Raw genomic sequence first — 9,559 nt, forward strand, 5'->3', positions numbered from 1 at the left:
TTATAATGTAGCCAATTTCTTTTAAGGGAATAATCTCTCTTTTTTTTAATCTTCAGTTTTGAGACTATTTAAAAATATTTAGAGTAATGCATATATATTAACTTGTTCAATGCCCTTTGCCAAGTAGATAATTTAAAAAATTACTTCCTGAGGCAGGCAGATAGCTTGAGCCCAGGAGTTTGAGACCAGCCTGAGCAACATGGCAAAACCCCATCTGTATTAAAAATACCAAAATTAGCCAGATGTGGGACTACCGTCAGTAGTCCCAGCTACTCAGGAGGCTGAGGTGGGAGGATTGCTTGAGCTCAGGGGAGTGAGGCTGCAGTGAACCATGATCACACCACTGCACTCCAGCCTGGGTGACAGAGCAAGGCCCTGTCTCAAAAGAAATAGTTCAAACATTTCAAAAATAAGGCAACGAATTAATTAAAAATGTTTCAGAACAGCCAATGATCTCCCTTTCTTTCCCCTCTGCTCTCTACTTAGAATTAACCAGCCTGGCCCGTTTGCTTTGTTGCTTCCACATTATTCTCTCTGCTCATATAAATATATGCAGATGTCAACCCTTTGGTAGGTTTCCACTCCATGTTTTACAGAAGCAAGATGATACAGAAATTACCCAACACTGTGTTTTTAAATAAATCATCATTTTATCATGGATACCCCTCCAGGTTAATACATAATAGCTACATAATGTTTATTACTTTAGTATAGATACACCATAATTTATTAAGCCATTCACCTGTTATTGGGCATTGAGGTCATTGCTAGTTATTTTGCCCCTACACATATGGCTTCAAGAAGCATCTTAGTTCATATCACCTGATATACTGGTGTCTTTATTTTTGTATGATAGATTTCCAAGAGTGAGATGGGTATGTACATTTCACTTTTAAAAGATATTGCCAGAATATTGCAAAAAGGTGCTAGCAATCTGTAGTCTTGAGAAGACATGAAAACTCTCCTTCCCCTAAACCTCTAAGCAGGTGCTTCAAGCTAGATATTTTTCTCATTCTTGAGTATTTACATCTGATTTTTTCTCTACTGTCCTGGCATACATCTTCAAGTGATTTATTAAAGAAGAGTATTCAGGAGGGATTCTTTTAAAAATAACTTCCACACCTGAGGTCTTTTTGTTGCCTTCATACATGAATGACAACATGGCCTATCCTTTAGGTTTTTCTAGATCAGTGTAGTTCAAACTACAGGTCACAACCCACTCAATTTAAAGGATGATGGCTACATTTTTAAAAACATAGAATGGGGGTGGGACACGGTGACTTACACCTATAATCCTAGCACTTTGGGAGGCCAAGGCAGACGGATCGCTTGAGCTTAGGATACCAGCCTGGTTGTCTCTACTAAAAAAAAAAAAAAAAAAATTGGCCAGGTGTGGTGGTGCATGCCTGTAGTCCCAGCTACTCAGGAGGCTGAGCAGGGAGGATTGCTTGAGTCTGGGAGGTGGAGGCTGCAGTGAGCCATGGTTGTGTCACTGCATTCCAGCCTGAACGACAGAGTAAGACCCTGTCTCAATGAAAAATAAATAAAAATAAGTTAGTTGAGCATGGTGATGTGCACCTGTAGTCCCAGCTACTTGGGAGGCTAAGGTGGGAGAATCACTTGAGCCCAAGGGTTTGAGGCTGCTGTGAGCTATGATCATGCCACTGCACTCCAGCCTGGGTGACAGAGCAAGACCCTGTCTCAGAAAAACAAGAAAAACAAAGCTCCACACAGTGGCTCACGCCTGTAATCCCAGCACGCCTGGTCTAAAAGTACAATGTATTTCTAATGATGACTTGAGATAAAAAGAAATTGACATTTTCTTCTTTTGCATGCTGTAGTCTTGAGAAGACAGTGATTTATTCAAGAAGACTATTCAGGAGGGATAGCTCACAGCAGCCTCGAACTCTTGGGCTCAAGGGAAGTCTGAGATCATTTTAATTTAAGCTCTCTGTTATTTTTTCCCATTTGTTTGTAAGATCCTTATTTATCACCGCCCCTTCCTGCATTTAAATTTGTTTTAAAAACTTTTTTAAAAAATATGGCCGGGCGCGGTGGCTCATACCTGTAATCCCAGCACTTTGGGAGGCTGAGGCGGGTGGATCACAAGGTCAAGAGATCAAGACCATCCTGGCCAACATGGTGAAATCCCGTCTCTACTAAAAATACAAAAATTAGTGGGGCATGGTGGCGCATGCCTGTAATCCCAGCTACTCAGGAGGTTGAGGCAGGAGAATCGCTTGAACCTGGGAGGCGGAGGTTGCAGTGAGCCGAGATCATGCCAGTGCACTCCAGCCTGGGCAAGAGAGCGAGACTCTGTCTCAAAAAAAAAAAAAAAAAAATCCAGGAGAACAAAAGATAGAAAAGTAAAATCTCTGGCCAACCATGGTGGCTCATGCCTGTAATCCCAGCACTTTACGGGCAGGTCACTTGAGCCAGGAGTCCAAGGCCAACCTGGGCAACATGGCAAACTCCTTTCTCTACAAAAAAATACAAAAATTAGCTGCGTGTTGTGGCACATGACTGTAATCCCAGCTACTGGGGAGGCATGAGAATCACTTTAACCTGGGAGGCAGAGGTTGCAGTGAGCCGAGATCACAACTTTGCACACCAGCCTGGGCAACAGAGCAAGACCCTGTCTCAAAAAAAGAAAAAGAGAAAGAAAAATAAGTAAAGTAAAATCTCTCTTCCCTTTCAGTTTCCTATTTCAAGGGTGTGTCTGTGTGTCTGTGTGTATGTTCCGGCAATTTTCTTAACTTTTTTAACTTTGAGAATTCCATCATAGTGTGTCTAAGCGGGGCCCTCTTTTCATTAACTTTGCTGGGAAGTCAGAACATGCTCTCAGTTTCCAGCTGAGTTCTTTCTTTACAGCAGGAAACTTTTCCCCTCCCATTTCTTTGAATACTGCTTTCCCTATGTCTGTTTTGTTCTCTCCAGAATTCCGATTATTCCCAGGTTATATCCCCCGTGTCTGACTGCCTGCCTCTTTCTTTTCGTCTTTTTATCATTTTGCCCTTGGTCATGTTAATTTTATTTTCTCCGTGTCTTGTCTGCTATTTACAGCCTCCATCATGGTTTCCCACCAGAGCTATTGTGGTTTCTGTCTCCTTGCTACACTTCCTGCTCTCAGATGTCTCCCTCTTTATTAGGATCTTTTCTAGTTTCTAGATCTTTTCCAGCACCCCATGGACTCTTATTGAGAATTTGAATTAAATCTTCAGATTTTTTTTTAAACTTGTGCTGTAGTAAATTCGCTCCCCCACAGAGAGGCAGCTTCCTCCAAACCTTCAGGGATGTTTATCTTTCAAGCTGCAGAATCTTTCCCCAGATCCTGTGAGCTTTACTTTGCCTGGAAAAGCGCACCCACAGTGCACTTGGGGCGGTCTGAAAACTGCGGGGATACAGAGTGGAAGGAAGCTTGGGGGCACCCTTGCCTCATCATCCCTCCAGCCACCCTGGCCTCTAGTCCTTGCCCTTGAGTGCAGGGGACTCCCTGGGGTAGCTGGCATCTCCTGTTTTTTTGTTTGTCTGTTTTGAGACAGAGTCTTGCTCTATTGCCCAGGCTGGAGTACAGTGGCGCAATCTCAGCTCATTGCAACCTCCACCTCCCAGGTTCAAGCAATTCTCCCGCCTCAGCCTCTTGAATAGCTGGGATTACAGGCACCCGCCATCATACCTGGCTAATTTTTGTATTTTTGTAGAGACGGAGTTTCGCCATATTGGCCAGGCTGGTCTTGAAACCCTGACCTCAGGTGATCCACCCGCCATGGCCTCGCAAAGTGCTGGGATTGCAGGCGTGAGCCACCGTGCCCAGCCTTCCTGCTTTGACCTGAACACACAGGGTGACGGCTTGTTTTCTCTCAATGATGCCTTCCATTTGGCCCCATAGTCACAGTCCGGTTGAAGTTCCTCCAGTTTCCTTGGTGTGGATGACTAGTTTTCAGTTCTGTTGCAAGTCTTCCCCGTTTTCGGATGGCCATTTCAGGGGTATTTTGTTGGGATAGGAATCAGGGGAGACCAAGGACAATATCCAGAGAGCCGTGTCTGTGCCACCTGTCTGCCGGGTGCTCCCAGCCAAGTGTTACATATTCACAATTATCATGTCTACTTGAAACTTTGAAAAGGAGAAAACGTAATTACGTTTTTTTTTTTTTTTTTTTTTTTTTTGAGACAAGGTCTCGCTCCATCACTCAGGCTGGAGTGCAGTGGCATGATCTCAGTTCACTGCAACCTCCACCTCCTGGGCTCAAACGATCCTCCCACCTCAGCCTCCCAAGTAGCTGGAGTTACAGGCGTGTGCCACCCCGCCTGGCTAATTTTTGTATTTTTTGTAGAGATGGGGCTTTGCCACGTTGGCCACGTTGGAGCTTCCTATTCTTAACGTTCTACATTCCACACTTTTTGGCTTTTTTCCTGGTTACTGTGATACAATATTCTGAGGTCAAAGGCTCTGATGACAGAAGCTTCTGCATGAAAATAGTATCAGGTGGCAGAGCACAGGCCTGGACAACCTCTGAACCACTCATCAGCTGTTACCAGGCATGCACAATCTCATTTGAGTGCAGCTCAAGGTCCCTTCGCTCCTCCAGGCAGGGCTGACCACACGTGCCCGATTCCCAGTGCATGTGCCCCCTACTTCCCCATCAGCGCACTTACCCATACGTGAGGCACGTGTTCCACTCTTGGTCTGTCCTGATTTTAAAAGGTTCCCCCCTGCTTTGATTTCTGATTGTGAAACACTTCAAGAGTCATCTGCTGTGCTTCTAACATTTTAAAAATTATCATAGAGAGGCTAAAACAACTAAAGCCATTCCCAGTTAATCAAGCCTCCCCGGTGTTTGTGCATCAGAGGAGATAATGCAGGAGAAAGCACTCTGAGAACAGAATGCCCAGGGCCCGGGGGGCTTTGGAAACCTGGAGGGCTAGATCTGGAAACATTGCCTTTTGAAAAGTGGAAGCAGGCCCAGCGCAGTTGCTCATGCCTATAATCCCAACACTTTGGGAGGCAAAGGTGGGAAGATTGCTTGAAGCCAAGAGTTCGAGACCAGTCTGGGTAACATAGCAAGACCTTGTCTCTACCAAAAAAGAAAACAAAATTAGCTGGGCGTGGTGTGCGTACCTACAGTTCCAGCTACTCAGGAGGCTGGGGCAGAAGGATCGCTTCAACCCAGGAGTTTGAGGCTGCAGTGAGCTATGACCATACCACTGCACTCCAGCCTGGGTGACAGAGCGACAGCCTGTGTCTGAAAAAAAATAAATAAATAAGTGTAAGCAACTGCAGTGGACTCTTGAATTCACCTTGTGCCAAGGCTGATTCATATTCTGGGCAAAGCACCAGGAGGGGAATGAGTTATATGGACGAGAAGCAAGTTCCCCCCATCCTTCCTGGAGAGTACCCTTGAGTCATTGACCATCCAGTGTCATCCTGTGACGAAGTAAGTGGTCTGTTCCCCCATGGTAAGGGGTCATGCTGTGCAGAACCAGAACTCCATACCAATTATTTGCTTCTCAGAATTGCTGGGGCTCTGAGGAAGCCCACATAGGCCTGACTCAGTTTTCACTTTGACTCACTGAAAAGAAACTGGCCTGGATTGGCCAGGGATTAACTTTGACTGGACAGCTGATGCCCTCCACAGAGTGGTCTTCAACCCTGAATGACCATCGCCATGAAGCGTCTTGATGTTGGGGAGTTCTGTCCAGGTTGACTGGGGCTCAGGGCCACATCCCTGTTGACCCTTGAGGAGGGGCAGCAGTTCCACCACCAGGCATTCTGGGAAGAGCTAGGTCCCATCATGAAATATCAGAAACTGGGAGGTGAACCTAAAGCTAGGAGGAGGGAAAGCCTCTCCTCTCTCAGGACTGGGTTGTTGTTTGCCCAGGACTCCAAGTAGAGAGGATATTCAGCTTTCATCACCCAGTGGATTTGAACTGAGCACCTACTATGTGCCAGTTACTATTCTTTTAAAACAATTAATTTTTTTGAGACAAGGTCTCTCTCTGTCACCCAGGCTGGAATACAGTGCAAGAATTATAGCTCACTGCAGTCTCGAACTCCTGGGCTCAAGCGATACTACCTCAACTCCTGTGTAGCCAGGACTACAGGTACATGCCACTGGCCCAGCTAATTAAAACATTTCTTTGTGGAGACAGAGTTTCACTATTTTGACCACGCTGGCCTTGAACTCCCGGCCTTAAGAGATCCTTCCATCCTAGTCTCCCAAAATGCTGGGATTATATGCCTGAGCCACTGTGCCTGGGCCAAGCACTATTCTAAGCACTGGGATATAGGACAGAACAGTCTACCAAAGAGAGAAGGACATAAGCAGGAATGAATGAGTCAGAGAGATGCAGATAGCGGCAGACGCTGTGAGGATCATAAAGAGGCTGAAGCGATAGAGAAGGGCTCAGTGGCTATTGTAGATGGCGTGCTCAGAGAAGCCCCCCTGTGGCAACAGGAGGACAGAAAGCCATGACCAGGACAGGTTCTGGGGGTGTGCATCCCAGGACAAGCACAGGTCCTGCGGCGCAGTGAGTCCGGTGCATTCTTGGAAGAGAAGGAAGGCTCAAGGGGCTGCAGACGGAGGGGCTGAGGGGGAGCAGTAGGAACTGAGGGAAGAGTGATGGCAAAGGAGAAATCCTATACTTGAGGGCGGCTTCCCTGCCCGTAACAGCTGGCTGGGGTGTTCAAGGAGATGTCAGCAGTCCTGGAGGATGAGCTCAGGTTCATTGAGAAGCTGTCGCATGCGTTTTTCTATCTTCTGTTTTCTTCCTCTAGCCTCAAACTTACAGCAGTCCTTAGTAGTTAGAACCTTGTCTCCTCCTATTGTGGAAGGGTCTGAGCCAGTGCCAGGGAGGAAGAGGGTGGGGCTGTAGGAGGCTGGGATAGGTTGCGACAGAGGGGGCAGTAGGAGGAGAGAGCCAAGTGGGCAGTAGAGGCAGAGGCACAGGGCACAAGGATGACCCAAGGGAACAGGTCAGCAGGGCCCAGTGGGTCCCAGGAGTATTGTGGAAGGCTGGGCTTCCTGGAGTTGAGTGGAATGGGAATTGGAGCCCTCAGACTTGTGCCCATTGGGCAGACCCCAGCTGGTGAGGCCAGGGCGTGCTGATAACAGCAGTATCCCCTATAGCAGGTTTCCTAGCTGAGCCCAACCTGTAGACCTGATGGACTGGGGACCCCATGGGTTCTGTTTATCTGAAATGATACATAGAGGGGCTTGGGCTCTTATGTGGAAGGAGGAATCATGAGCATTTCTTTTATTCACTTTTTGTTCAATTGGTCTACAAAACTTACTGAGCATCTATTATGTGCTAGGCACTGTTATGGGCATTAAGGATATAATAGTGAATTAAGTGGGCAAAAAACCTCTGAGCTCATGGGCTTGAGAGGCCAAGGCGTGTGGATCACTTGAGCCCAGGAGTTCGAGACCAGCCTGGTCAACATGGTGAAACCCCGTCTCTACTAAAAATACAAAAATTAGCTGGGTGTGGTGGCATGCCTGCAGTGTGTGTGTGTGCATGCACACACCAGCAAAGAGGAAAATCCAGGAAGGAGAGAGAGGAAGTGGGAGAGGAGAAGGGAGGGAATGGAGGGGCTATCTCCTGGCCCAGCCTGGGAAACAGGTTGAAGATCCTCATGAAGACAGGTGTCAGGCCAGAAGCTGAAGGATATGGGGACACTCTGGACACCTCTCTGCCCCTCAAAGTCCAAGTGACAGTGGGTGGTATGGAGCTGCCCAGGGCCCTTGTCCCTCTGTTCCTCTACCTCCAGATCTCTACAGAAAGCTGTTTCATGGCCCAAGGGCTCTGGGTGCCCCCAGCATGGACCAGCTGGCCCACGGCATCAGCAGAGGCCTTGAGTGCTGCATGGTTCCAGAATCCACGGCAGTGCTGGGCCCCTTATGAGGGAGCACGTGGGAAGTGGCTGGCTGTAGAGGAGGCTCGGACAGGGAGGCTTGCTGGGCACAGGGAGGCCAGTGCAGAGATGCTGGGGAGGGCGCGGCTGTGCGCCTGGGGTGCTGCAAAGCACTTTGTGGTTGGGCATCAATGATAACATGGCCTCGTTTGCACTCACAGGCTATTAAGGCCAGGGCTGGAGGACTGGGAGATGCGGGTGCCCCTTCAAACCAACATTCTTTAAACACTTATTAAGTGGAGATGGAGAGAAACAGATGTTCTGTTAATAAAAACTAAATATATTCCCTTTCATTAAAAATGAGGGATTTATTGCATGCATTTGTTACATCCTCTTTTCTGAACTAGACAGTTTATTGTGAGGATTTTAAACTGTTTAAATATTAGGCAACAAAATAAATCTCTCCTTCTGGTGTGAGCAGCATCCCCTGGTGTGATTTGCTTTTGTAATTTCAGCTGACTGCAGCTGCTGACTTCAGGGAAGCACATCAGAGTCGCCGGCTGCGTTGAAGTTGCTGCCAAGCCCATGGCCGCACTTTGCGATGTATGCGTTTTCTGTGAAAACACTCCACAGAAACCCTTTGGGGCCAGTGAACGGTATTTTAAAATTTCCACTCGAGGGCATCGCCCACTCTGGTGGGATAGGGATCGTTTACATCTCACCCCTTATGTGAGGAAGCCCAGGTGGAAACCTGAGGTCACTGGCAGCACCTTTTTGATTAATCCCAAAGGCTCGCCCCAGGCAGCTGCCACACTGCCCTGCCTTTCTTTTTTTAGAGACGGAGTCTTGCTCTGTCGCCCAAGCCGGAGTGCAGTGGCGCGATCTCGGCTCACTGCAACATCTGTGGCCTGCCTCTTAATGTGGCTCCACCAAGAGACATCTGGATCATACTCAGAAGTAATTAGAGCCCAGGAGTTTGAGGCAGAGTGGGCTGCATTCGTGCCACTGCACTCTAGCCGGGGCAACAGAATGAAACTCCATCTCTAAAAAATGAATAAAAATGAAGACATCCATGTCTGTTATCATTTTCTCTAAATTCAAAATTCAGTATACTTTTGGAGACATTACCTCAGGACTAAATGGAATGTAAAGCCAATCATTCTAAGTAGAATTTTGGGCCTAACGTGGGAAGACAATTTAGGGGAGGGGGGTAATAGTAAATCTGCTAGAAGAAAGGTTGCTTCCTAACTGGCTCCACTCATATTATTTAAAAATATGTCTTCCTTCTATGTGGTCATGGTGATAATAAAAGTGTCTTCTTATTCTATTCCTTTCCCATTCAAATAAATCATCTCTTAATCTAACAAGAAAAAATAAAAAATAAAAAAGAAGTAATTAGTACCAATTTAAGCCACAGGTAAGTATAACCGTTACTATTTAAAAGGGCGGGCCTGGTGCGGTGGCTTACATCTGTAATCCCAGAACTTTGGGAGGCTGAGGTGGGTGGATCACTTGAGGTCAGGAGTTCCAGACCAGCCTGGACAACATGGTGAAACCCTTGTCTACTTAAAGTACAAAAATTACCCAGCTGTGGTGGCGAACGCCTGTAGTCCCAGCTACTCCAAAGACTGAGGCAGGAGAAGCACTTGAATCCAGGAGATAGAGGTTGCAGTGGGCCCAGATCGCACCACTGTACTCCAGCCTGGG

The sequence above is a fragment of the Gorilla gorilla genome, chromosome 4 (genome assembly GCF_029281585.2).
Source record: "Gorilla gorilla gorilla isolate KB3781 chromosome 4, NHGRI_mGorGor1-v2.1_pri, whole genome shotgun sequence".
NCBI lineage: Eukaryota > Metazoa > Chordata > Mammalia > Primates > Hominidae > Gorilla > Gorilla gorilla.